The sequence below is a fragment of the Lactuca serriola genome, chromosome 9 (assembly GCF_051521515.1).
Source record: "Lactuca serriola cultivar US96UC23 chromosome 9, Lser_US96UC23_V15, whole genome shotgun sequence".
Taxonomy (NCBI): domain Eukaryota; kingdom Viridiplantae; phylum Streptophyta; class Magnoliopsida; order Asterales; family Asteraceae; genus Lactuca; species Lactuca serriola.
The window spans coordinates 22,664,960-22,679,115 of NC_136416.1; positions in this window are offsets into that span (position 1 = coordinate 22,664,960).

Genomic DNA, 14,156 nt, shown 5'->3' on the forward strand with positions numbered 1-14,156 from the left:
ATTTGGAATTGGGTTGGGATTGATTTTTGTTTAGGGGTTCAAATTTACATTTGGTTTAAACTTTAAAGTGTTAGATTTATGTTATGGGTTTCCTTACATTTGTGAGCGTGTTTTGGTTTGTTGTAGCCTTGATTTATAGAAATAGGTAAGTACATTTCTATTTTCCCTTATTTTTGGACATATGTCGATTTGGAGAGACGGTAGAGTAAGGAAAGTAGATTAGAAAACAACAAATCTTGGAAAACCAGTCATTAAAAGAAGCGCGATTGTAGCATTATTGTTTTACCTAGTTGCTACTATCCTTTAAAGATATTTATAGTGTTAAAGGTGCTTACTTTTTTGTTCCTTTACATTGCCTATTTGAAATATCGTGCAACTTTTCATTTCAATCTCTATTCCATAAATCTTGACAAGTAATTTTCAGAAACCCATCTCAGGGCTTAAATTAGAGCTTGTTGATGAAACTTTATAAAGGAGGAGGGTATCATGAATACTTTAAGGGAGGTACTGACGATACCTCCACGTTAGGACACCTTCTTGAGCGGTTTCAATATTTTGGGTTGAGTGGGTTATATATGCGGCTTGATTAACCCGTATATATCATTTTCAACTCATGCAATAATCACTTGTACATTGTGCATCAAAACTTGTACCAAATCAATTTTTTATATTATTTAATTAGTTTTTAAATTATTTTGTATACTTTAATATTATGTAAATTAGTTTTGTATAATTTTTATTAGTTTGTGTTTATTTTAAAATAAAAAATTAAGTGAGTTGAGTGTGTTGGGAAAGATAGGATTTACATGTCTTGTGGGATGAGAAAGATAGAAGAGAGAGGATAGAGAAATACTAATATGGCAGTGGGTTGATAGGGTTGGGAGGGAAGTCGTTCCCTCCCAACCCACCGAACCCATTGCCACATCAATTTTTGTCTCTTCTCTTTCTTCATCTTTTCCAACCCACAACACACGGAAATTCTATCTTTTTGAACCCACTTAACCCACTCAATTAAAAAAATACAAAACAATTAAGGTACAAGTTTTAAAACACATGGTACAAGAGACAATAAGAAAAAGAAAGTAGAGAGAGATGATGAAGTGGGTTAATAAAACCAATCAACCCATTCGTTGAATCGGGAATGGTATCGCCGATAACTCTATTGATAATTAAGATTTTACATTTGATTGTTTTGTATTTTTTTTAATTGAGTGGGTTGAGTGGGTTCAAAAAGATAGGGTTTCCATGTGTTATGAGTTCGGAAAGATGAAGAAAAATAAAATAGAAAAAGTGATGTGGCAGTGAGTTCAGTTGGTTGGGAAGGAATGACTCCCTCCACCCTAAGTGAATGTTTCAAAGTGGCCTTAGTTGTGTTTTAAGAGCTTTAGACTACTTTATATAATTATTTTGAGTGTTTACATAAGTACTATATGTATGTACGTGTGTAAACAACGAAACTACCAACACAATGAGTACACAGGTAATCATAAGTGCCCAAAACACATGAGGATCGTTGGAGTGTTCACCATAACTTAAAACCATAGAATAAAGCAAAGTTTGCAATGTTCAATTTTGAACTGTTCACATTGCGTTACCAAACCATAGGGTTGCTAAAAACAGAAAAAAGTTAACTTCAAAGTCTCACACTTAGAAAAATCCCAAATTAACTTCAGGTTATTTTACTTTTATCACCATTATACATGACACATTATATTAGAACAAGTGAACAACCATATTAGTTGAAATAATTCCACACATTATATTAGAACAAGTGAACAGCCACATTAGTTGAAATAATTCCAGGAAAACCTTGTATATACAAAAACCATAACACTTGGTTTTAATTTTAAGGAAAAAAACATGTACTTGCTACTTACAATATTTGGGTAAAAATATTCATGTTTTTCAAGTACATGGTTGTATTTGAGATTTTTCTAAGTAACTCATCATTTATAATAGTCAAAGAAGTATATGTTGCTTGATATTAATCCATCATATGATACGCCCTTCACTTATCATCTAAAGTTTTTTATTGGATTTTTGTTTGAACAGTTTATTGAGTACCGAAGTCATAATAATTAGTTTTGAGTCGGGTAAACTTATTTGATTATGATTTTCTGGTTATTTAAAGTTAGAATATTAAAATTTGGATCATTATTCGTTGTCCACTTGCTTGTTTGGTGTGCGATAAAATTCTCAGGTGGTGCAAGATTGATTCTATTGAAGTACAAAATGTGGGAGAACTTATTGATTTTAAAGCTATGTGGGGAAGAGGCTCAAAGCGCAGACAGAGACTCATTGCAATTTTCTATGGTATGCTATGGGTCCTGTGGAAATCAAGGAACGATCGACTCTTTCAGAGGTGTGCAAGCAATCCTACAAAAGTGGCCAAGAACACAAAGTCACTAGCTTATTTGTGGATCAAATGTAAGGGTAATGGTGAAATTTATAGTTGGGAGGAATGAAATATATATATCCCTTCAATATTTCTTGAACTTTATTACTGTGTATTTTTCCTTGATCCCCGTTTAGTTTCTTGCTTGCGTGGGTCTTCTTTATAAAATCTCGGTCGTTTCCAAAAAAAGTAGTAATATAGCCTTATTAAACTATTCGTAGCTTTGTATGCCTAGTTATCTTGATTTTGAGTCTTCAGCCGACAATAATTATTTTAGAAAGCAGTCAAAACCTCTAATTAAGCATCACTTAAAAACAAACCTTGTTTTAGAATTGTTTGAACGCCTTAAACTATTAAATGATTTATTGTGATTTGTGACTAGCAATGATGTCAATGTTTTGGTCCCTAATTATGAATGGTAAAATTCTAGTCCCTTATGTATTAAGAATACCAACTACTATCTAAACCTAACAATTTGTTTTAGTAGTGTAAACCTCTATTTTGATGTGAAAATAGTCTATGGAAACTGATTTGTAAAATAATATCTTGTCTTTTATTCTTCCTGTTAGATAATATAGGTCGCGATTGTCCTACATCCTACTACCGAGGACACTGCGACGAGGACCTCACAATCATAAAAACAACGATAATTCCACATGTAACAACTATATTGTTCGCATGTATTGCATTGCTAGTCATTCGGATTATGTAACACTCTAAAAATTTCAAACAATTTAAACTTTTAAAAAACAACTCGGTTTCATAAAGTTATTACAAAAAGATTTCAATACAATTATTATCAGAGTCTTCCCAGAACCACATCAAAAAACATAATCATGAGGAGCGGTACGATCATGCCTTTGCCTTGCCACGGTCTCCTGAAGAACCTGAAAAACATTAAACCACAACTGTAATCCCGAAAGCTTAGTGAGATACCCCCAAAATACCAACCACATATACCATACACGCACAACATGCCATATCATAACATAACACAGAACAACCATGCACTTCGGGTCTACTGTATGACTGGTCCGCCGCACCGACCTTCAGTCCACCTGGTCCAGCCTCCGAGTCTAGCCATATAAATCGAGTCTACAGTGTGATTGGTCCGCCCGCACCGGGCCTTCAATCCACCTGGTCCACTCTATGAGTCTACAGTATGACTGATCCGTCCGCAACGGGCCTTCAGTCGTCCTGGTCCACTCTCCGAGCCTCGGCACGTCTGGTCCGCCCTCTTGGGGCCTACAGCCTATCCGGACCGCTCGCTGGGCCTTCGGGATAACCGGTCCGCCCTGGGTATGTTGGCCTACAACACAAAGCAGGAACCGCCTCAACCCAACCCCAGTCCAACAACCATGTGCACATAAACATTCAATCATATAACAATTCACATCCAATCAAACCGATCTAGCAGGTCACATAGCATAACATCATCCTAACCAGGATACCGACCTAACCGGTCACTAGCATATACCATCCTAACTACCAGGATGCAAACATAGTAAAGCAATAACATAACAACGATACCCGGATCACAATCTGATAAAGGGCCGGCCTTGGTGCCGTAGACCCTATCGATATAGTGAGGATAACTCACCTCGCAACTGCCGACTGAAAAGATAAGACCGAGCTGCAACGACCACTGACACGATCTCCACCACTAGCCAACACCAACATTGAACTCAAAACAAATGCCAACAATTACCAAAATGCCCCTGGAAGTCAACTGGTCAACCCTTGGTCAAAGTCAAAGTCAAAGTCAACCTCCTGACTGACTCTACTTGCCGAGTCAACCCGATGACTCGTTGAGTCCCCATGCTCAGAACTACCCCAATCCGCGACTCAACTCGCCGAGTCACCCCGAGACTCGCCGAGTCCCACAACTCTGAGTCCCCTCGCACTCAACTCACCGAGTCCTCCCTTGACTCACCGATTCACGGCTCAACCAGAAGAAGGTTAGGACCTCACTACCAGACTCGCTGAGTCCAAGAACAGACTCGCCGAGTCCAAGACTATCTTCAACCAACTCGCCGAGTTGTTTTTCCAACTCGTCGAGTTCCTGCCCATCTTCAAGCAACTCGCCGAGTACACCCTTGTGACTCGTCGAGTACCCCTAGATCTTAATCCATACAGAAGCTTTCCAGGCCATGCTGATGATCCAAACCATAGATCTACCTTTCTACAACCCATCCATCACGTAAAGTGGCAAACTTTACGTGAATCCAAAGAGATCTAAGCATATAACACTCTAGGGTTAGGGTTTGGGACAAGATGGCTTCACCAACCACTCAAGAACAGGGACTTTAATGCACTCTAGACCTTCTCCATTCCAGATCTGAGGTAGCAACCTCAGATCTAACCTCCAAACTCAAAATATCACAAGCTATTCTTTCCAAATACTCCAAAATGATGAATCTAGATGAATATTAGCCCAAGCAACGAAATAATACCTCAAAAGAAAGCTCCAACAGAAGAGAAATCCAAATCCTTGGAAAGCCCCTTGCTCCAAGCCTCTAACTCTCCAAGATCTCTTCCAAAATCTCTTCTCCAAGGCTCAAATGCTCTCAAAACACTCACAAACGCGCCTTAGGGTTTTCTGGACTTCAAGAGAGGGTAAAGAGGCCAGGGAGAGGCTATAATGTCCTTTATAAAGGGCTCATCCTCCAAAATTAGGGTTTTCTCCACATAGCACCAACTCGCCGAGTCCAGCCGCCGACTCGCCGAGTTGACCACTTAACACGCGACCCTACTCGTCGAACCCACCCATGGACTCGCCGAGTTGCCCATTCACATTTTCACTTTGAACCCTGAACTTGCACTCCTGAACTCGGGATGTTACAATTCTCCCCCACTTAAATTAGGCTTCGTCCTCGAAGCCTGCGGCAACACAACTCCAGAACTACTCTCGCAATGCACCACCTGACATTAACCAGACCAGGTTCCTCAAAACACAACCACTGAAACCCAAAACCCAATTTTCCCCTTGCGGCGTCCTGACCACCGCTTCAAGCCGACCACCGAACTCATCCTCAGATAACCACACTTAACAACCAAGTACCAGTGCATGATACTTCACTCGTTCCAGATCACAACAATCACTTGACTTATACGAGCTGGAGATAACCCCGAACCACCGGGATGCCGACCCGGCACCACACTGCTATCATTCATCCTTGACAGACATATGTTTCATCGAATTCACTGCTGAGGCTTAACCTGCTCCCTTCCCGAGTCCAACTCTACCCCTTCCATGCTGACAAGATGACACATCCTTCAGCTTCAGAGCAACTCCCATGAGTTCTCCTCCGCAATTACATTCACATGCTGAACTGGTTCTAGCAACCTCGGGTTGGGAAGACCAGACACACTGACGACACCTCCAAACATCCCCCCCCCCCCCAGGGTGAATTACCACTACATACAAAATTCCTTGATCAAATCAATCTGGGAATCCAAGACTCCATTCCTGCATCCCTTCCGAGCCTCTTGGCTCTACACCCTTAGAATCACTTCCTTGACCTCAACAGACATTCAACCCGGATGTGATTTCATACCACCGCCACAACACACTGCTCAATAACCATAATTGGAACACCCCAATCATAACTCTGCACTACTGCTTCCACTTCCTTGAACTTACACTCCCGCTCGGAGCTACATTCCTTTCCCTTTCCTTACCAAGGAAATCCACTTGGCTGCCTTGACACTACCACAAGTGCCACGATGCTCACCCAATACTATACCATTCCCTTATAGAATAACCATTATCTCATGCACCACACATGCTCTGAATCCGCTCGCAAGGACTCTCGAGTCCATGCACTATCTTCCACTAATCATGATCAATACCCGGGGCCAGACCTTGTGATGCTATCACATCGCGACATACTCAATCCATTTCCTCATACAGATCTATCAACACATGCAGAGTCTTCAGCATGACTGGACCGCCTTACCAGGCCTTCAGCCAATCTGGACCACTCTTAGAACCTTCAGCAGGTCTGGACCGCCCTCCAGGGCCTTCAGCGTATCTGGACCGTCCTCCGAGCCTTCGGCCTGACTGGTACGCCCACCGGCCTTCAGTCTATCCAGTCCACTCAACTAGCATCCAACATCCCGAATTATCCCTCCAGGAAAAATTCTCCCATGCATACTGTTCTAGCCCTCTAGGGGCTTCGAACTCTGACTCCATCCTACATACTCAAACCCGGCCTGATCCCAGGCCTTCCATAATCAATCACCCCTTTCTCACAAAACCCTTGGTCTGTATCCCGCCCCGTCTGCCTGTCACTTGCTCATACCAGCCTACGCTCTTGGCTGACCGAACCGCTGCTGAATCCCAAAACAGCTAATCGACTACTCATGCTTATCAATCTTCCGGAGAATTTTCCAATTCTCCCCACTTAGAGCACTGACTATCAACCACCGGTCGCCATCACCGACCTCCCTTAACAACCCTACACAACACAATCCCTTACACGCGAACTGATTCCCACTAGAACGAGCAACCTTCACAAGATTACATATCAACACAGATCATCTCGGCCATCGAATGAAACCCGACACTCAGCAAACCACTCCTCAGACTGCAGATGTTACCCGACATTCAGACCAAAAGACGGATTTCCCACTAAAAATCCTCATGAATGATAACCAACGAAATTCCCAATACCAAAACCTTTAACCATACCAAAAATCACACAACGAGACCAGCAGATAAACAATACTCCATAATAATCGCAAGATAACAAGATATCAAGAAAGAAACATACCCGCAGATGCATTCAACACTACCCTGACCTCCTCTGCTGTAAGCTGAAAAGCACGGCCCTGAGCCTTGGGGGATCCGCTCCACCCTGACCTCCACCCGAAATCCTCAAAGTAGTCAGTGCTGGAGCCTACACTAGTCCTGCAGCAAGCTGTGGACAGTTGACCCTCAAGTGTCCAACCTGATGGCAGTGATAACAAATCCTCAAATCCTGAACCGGGGTTGTCTGCCGACATTCCCACGCATAGTGCCCCTCCTTTCCGCACTTGCGGCATGCACCACCGGACCTACAAACCCCGGTGTGACCCTTCCCACACTTCCCACAAACGCGGCTGCTCTGATCTCCCAATCTAGAATCAACGGTCTTGAACCGTTTCGACGCCGGTTGCGACTGTACCGGGGTCTTGAACACACGAATGTTCCTCCAATTCACTCAAACCAAGGCTCTGATACCAACTTGTAACACTCTAAAAATTTCAAACAATTTAAACTTTTCAAAAACAACCCGATTTCATAAAATTATTACAAAAATGCTTTCAATACAATTATTATCAGAGTCTTCCCAGAACCATATCATAAAACATAATCATGAGGGGCGGTACGATCACGCCTTTGCCTTGTCACGGTCTCCTGAAGAACCTGAAAAACATTAAACCACAACTATAAGCCCGGAAGTTTAGTGAGATACCCCCAAAATACCAACCACATATACCATACATGCACAACATGCCATATCATAACAGAACACAGAACAACCATGCACTTCGGGTCTACTATGTGACTGGTCCGCCGCACCGGCCTTCAGTCCACCTGGTCCACCCTCCGAGTCTAGCCATATACATCGAGTCTACAGTGTGATTGGTCCGCCCGTACTGGGCCTTCAATCCACCTGGTCCACTCTCTGAGTCTACAGTATGACTAGTCCGCCCGCACTGGGCCTTCAGTCGGCCTGGTCCACTCTCCGAGCCTCGGCATGTCTGGTCCACCCTTTTGGGGCCTACAGCCTATCCGGACCGCCCTCTTGGGGCCTAGAGATTTATATTTTACTAAAATCTCTGATACGAAGTTTTGTTGTGATTTTAGTCCATGCCATATGTGAAATAACCATAATGTCCTATATGTATTTTTTCCACTTAATTTTATGTTGTTGTTGTTATTATTATTATTATTATTATTATTATTATTAAAAATACTTCCCACTTTATACCCCACCCCACGTTCCCTTTTGAACTCTTCAAGAACTCTAAACCATTCCTCCTTAAGCCAATGTTGGTGGATACTCTCCCCGGCGAACCCTCTCGTTGCGTCATCATCATATCCAACCTACTTCTACCATGTTTGCTGGAGAAACCTCCCTTTTACACGTATCACACTCAAGCCACCATCTTTCCGTGAAGATTAACGCCTGAAGCCACCGATAAACATTCATCACCATTGTCGATCTGGGGTTTCGAACCACCAACGGTGGTTGCAACAGATGCTGACGATGATAAGGTGGTGGTTGAATTAATTCTTGGGATATCTGGTATGATCCAAATGATATCGATTAATTGCCTCGTACCCCTGCTTGCACAGATTTGATTTTTGAGAACTTAAGAGATGATGATCTTAAATTAATACCAAAGAATTTGGTTCTAGAGTTGGTGTTGAATTTGATGAGAACTATGGAAGTAAGGCTCGGATAGATTGCCATTTAAGCTAAAATGGGATTTCCTGAGAGTAATAAAAGGGATAAGGTTTTTTGATTTTACGAGGAAACAATATCTAAACCTGGATTAATTATCAATTGAATGCTTGACAATAGGAATCGAGCAGCCGAAGTAGAACCTGACGTTCGATTCAATAAATTTATATGTTGAAGAAGAAGTAGCCTTTTGTGTTTTATGATTTGGGCGAACTGAATACTTGTAACCATGAACTGAGTGATCTGTTTTTAAGCCATTCAATCCATACATCACCGACACTGAATGAAACCTACACTCTCTTGAGTGTCTTCTTTCTCACCTCCGACCACCATTGTGCCCTTCATCCCTAAAATTTCAACATGAGGTCAACTCCGATTTTGATTTTGAGTTTCAGGTGAGGTTGGGTTTGATTTTGAGCTTCTGCTTAGGTTAGATTTTAGGTTTTGATTTTGAGTTTCAGATTAGTTGTTAGGTTTAGTTTCTGTTTTAGATTTCGACAAAGGTGGCCGGCAGGGACGGCTTGCCGAAAAAGATAATCGTTAATGGTGTTCTTAAGGCATACGGGGAGAACGAAGGTAGGGGATGGTGGTTTGTGTGTTTGGTGGAGAAATTTATTTATTTATTTTAAATTTAAAAAATGATAGAAGAATAAAAGAAATTTTTAAAAAATATATATATTAAGGGAAAATTAGTCTTTTTATGTCAAGTGAGACTAAGGTGCTATTTGTTTTTTTGAAGTCAAAATGTCTGTAGTTTGCGGACCACATCTACAAGCTTCTGCGGCAGAAGAGGTAGACCAAATGTCTGCAGTCTGCAATAAGAAGACTGTTTTTTTAACGTATGCAGCTGTTGAAATAAATTAATTTTTCAAACTTAATTTCATGTCATAAACATTAAAAATGCATTTTCATTAAAAAAAGTAAAAAAAGGGTGGTCTTTTTTTTTTAAGGTTAAAATGAGGTCTGAAGACCTTTGAAGACAGTGACACATGTCTGTGCCAGGAAGACCTCGTGCAGACGTTTTTTGGTTTGCGCACTTCCAAAAAACAAACAATCTGTGAGGGCATATGTCTGCGCGGCGCAGACAAAAGTGGTTGTGCAGCTCTTCACAAAAAAAAAAAACAAACAACCCCTAATTCAGTGTGGAAGAAAAAACAAACACACAAAAGTTAGTTTTTGAAAATAAAAATTATATATGCGTTTTAGCATATTTCTGAAAGATGAATGGTGTAATTTACCTTTCTATTGATACATAAGTGATAATTTAGGACCAAAACATTTGACATCTTTGCTTGTCACAACTTACAATTACTAATTTAGCATTTGAAGGTGTCTAAACAATGCAAAAACAAAGTTTGTTTTGTAGTGGGTGTTTGGACGTGTTATCTCAAAATGATCATTGTCACTTGAAGACTCAAAATCAAGATTCCATGTACATAAAGCTAGGAATAGTTTAATAAGGCTAACATTATTTGATGATTCAAATTTTAATATTTTAACCTTAAATAATTAGAAAATCATAATAAAATAAGTTTACTCGAACACTCGAAGTTAACTATTATGACTTCAATCCTTAGTCCTTAATCAGTTCAAATCTAATTAAAGTAAACTATAAAATATAAGTGTAGTGTGCTTCATGATGGAAAAATGTCTTTTAATGTCAACCATCATATCTTCTTTAACTATTATAAATGCTGGTTTGGATTATAACAATCAACAACTTAGAAAAATCCCAAATACAACTTTGTATTTTAAAAACATGAATATTTGAATTTGATCCAAATTTTGCTAAGTGGAAAGTAGACTGGTTTTTCTACTTAAAAGTAAAAATCAGTGTTATGGTTAAAAATCTTGAGTTTTGTATATACAAGGTTTTACCTTAATTATTTCAATTAATATGGTTGTTCTAATATAATGTGTCATGTACAATGATGATAAAAGTAAACTAGCCTCAAGTTAATTTGATATTTTTCTAAGTGGGTGAGTTTTTGAAGTCAATTTTTTTTTCTTGTTTTTGGCAACCCTTTGGATTTTGTAATGTAATATGAACAATGCAAACTTTCCTTTGTTCAATGGGTTTTAAGTTATGGTGAACGCCCCGAAGGTCCATATGTGTAGGGCATTATATTCCATGCACTAGACCAAGACAAACAAGAAATAAAATGTGTAAATTTTGTGTCGTCCAAAAGATGGAACATAATGGGACAAGATTGTATGTGCATAAAACGTTAATCCTCATTCATACTTTTAATAAATGTTAATCCTCATTCCTAGTTTTAACAAAACGTTAATACTCATCCTCGTATGTGCATAAAATGTAAATATTGTTCTCATTCTACACCGTAATGTTTGTATAATGCAAGTCATCTAAAAGTGGGCCCCTGGCAGTATCAGAAGTTGCGAATGCTATCCTTCAACCAAAGATGGTTCAAGTCTCACTTATAGACAAAATGTATAAGATCTAGGAGCAGCTCAATGAGTGTGTGTGTAAGCATTCATTTTTTTTAATTAAGTCACTAAACTCATATTTATGCATATGATGACATGATATCACACTTACTAAATGATTCAAATAAACATTTTTTAGTTTACAAATCTAATTAGAAAAGAAATTGTTGGGTGTGGAATCCAACAAAATAAATAGGACACCTTAACTTGCCATGCATAACGAAAGGTGGTTAAGCTTGAACCAGGTGCACAAGGGTGCTCTGCAAGGTAGTGGATGATAGCTCGGTTCTTTCAACACTTAGACAATTTCCATGCTGAAATGTTCTGTTAGTAAAACATAGATAAATAGTCAACTTGTTTCAAGTGATAATATCCAACAATGAAAGTCATTATTTTATCCAAGTAGCGATCAATTTATTGATCATAAAAAGGTCACTGATTTTGTGTAAAACAATTGATTTTTCAAATTTTATTTTAGTTGATTAAATTAGATTAATCTCTAAATAATGTATTTATTTGCCTGATTCTTTTTTTTTTTTTTAAATATTTTTTTAACATTATAAAATCATTATAATTAAAAAATATTAAATGGACCATATTGTCCCTCTTTCTAAATTGCTTGAATCCTTCACGCATCATTTAAGTCTTCTGTCATCGTTAAGGGCATCATCTCCCGCATCTCATGTCAATCTGCATTTCATCCTTGAACGTTGCCATCCATCCAACCCTCTTTCTGAAATCTGTCGTCTCCATTCCAACCTACTATATGGTTTTCGTTGATTATTTGTTGATTTCTTGAATGTGTATGTTATCTTTTGATGATAAACTATGAGTTCTGTATTGATTATCGTTAAGATGTTAATTTTGAATTTTCTTTGTATTTTGGGTTGCTGATTTTGTTGAACCGTGATGAGGGTATTTTCTATTATCATGGTTTATATACGAAAAGGACATGATTTCCTCTCTTTATGTCTAGAAGATTGATGGCAATTATGGTTATGCTATATCAACCCATCAGATTTTGAGCCTATTTATGGTATTGCTTCAATATTCATCTATTTTCCATGCAATTTGTTATGTTTTAAGTTTTAGTGATGCAAATGGGTGTGGATAGGGACATTTTGTTATTTTATATAGGATTATCAAAAACTTGGCAAAAAGGAGCCTAAAATTATAATTGACTAAATAATAGTTAAATTAATAATCTAATAATTCATGTATATAACCAAAAAGGCAAGAACCCCTATTTCATAGACTTGCAACGAAAACAAAAACAAAAAAATATAGCCAAATTGGATATTATCCACCCACTTTTTATCATTTTCCTATCTATACATGAAAGACTTTGTTACGTCTTAGTATGCTTTGTTTTGGTTTCGATCCAAGTCTTGGATTTCATTATCCATTTTTGCACACATTGATGGCTAAACATGTGCAAAATAAGAGATATATGAATCTAGAAAACCAAGCAATTACCTTGAGTGATATTCCGAGCCGCCCATTGCTGACCCCGGTCCACCACCAAAAAGCTTCCTGTTTGACTAAGTACGTAAAGCGACACAAATTAGTCGCACATGGTTTTCACTTGTCCTTATTTCTCTCCCACAAATTCTTAATTTTATACTTTGTTAAAAGCTATTTAGATATTTTTATTAAATTACATATTGCTCTATTTTCTAAAAACATTATCCTTTCTGATGATTTTCATATTATTTGTTATTATATATTTTTAGTACATTTTGTAATTGAATTAAGTTATGTTTATGCAACTCTAATACAATTTAATAACATATATTTACAAACTAGTTAATAACTTAAAGAGAGAAAATGATTACGTGGCTTATTTGGTGTTTGACGTTTGACATTGGAATTATGTTTGACGTCATGACACATGTAATTGGTGTTGGATTTTTGTTTGTGAATATGATGGTTTGAAGTCTTCTCGTATGAATGTAATAACATATTCTTTAGTATATATCCAAATTTAATAATTATAACATAAATTTTTATTTGTTTCATCTAAGTTACTTGACTTTTTATCATATATACGAACTCATTAGAAACATCCCATGTAGAACACTCGTTATCATATATTGATGGTTTAATTAACTATGGTAACATGGTAATTAAATATGGTAACATTACCACATTTTATGTATTTGACAGAATATCAAGAGTTAAATCATATAATTACAATATATTTTTCATTAAAGGGCTTAAACGGGTGCCAATATATGAACATATATTGTCCATACTCAGTAACCAAAAATATTTTAGGGTAAATTATATTTATCGTCCCTCATGCACATGCCAAAAACCGTGTTTAATCCCTATTTTTAAAAATTAACTCGGATCGTCCCTTGTTTGGTTAAAACTTGCACGATTCATCCCTCATTAATTTAATTTTGCACCCTTCATCCCTTACAATACATGAAATGACTATTATGCCCTTTTGGTATTTCTTTTCCAATTAATTTAATGTTCTTATTATTTTTAATTAAAAAAAGATAAATATTATGACTCATTTCATCTCTTTATTTCCTTTCCAATTCATTTAATGTTCTTCAAGATCCCAATCACCATCATCGTTCATAAATCCGGTTCCCGACACCACCTCCGGTCATCATCTCCGTCCATAGTCTTAGTCTCTGGTAGCAGCTCTAGTCACCATCTATGTCCATAAACTCGAAGCTGCTACTCAAATGCGAAACATAAATCCAATCTACGACTCAAACCCAAAACCAAAATCAAACCTCAAATTCAAATGTAAACCCAAAATCAAACCTGCAAATTCAAACTCAAATCCAAAACCAAAATCCCTAATGCAAAAATCATAAGTTGTGTTTTGCTCATCTGAA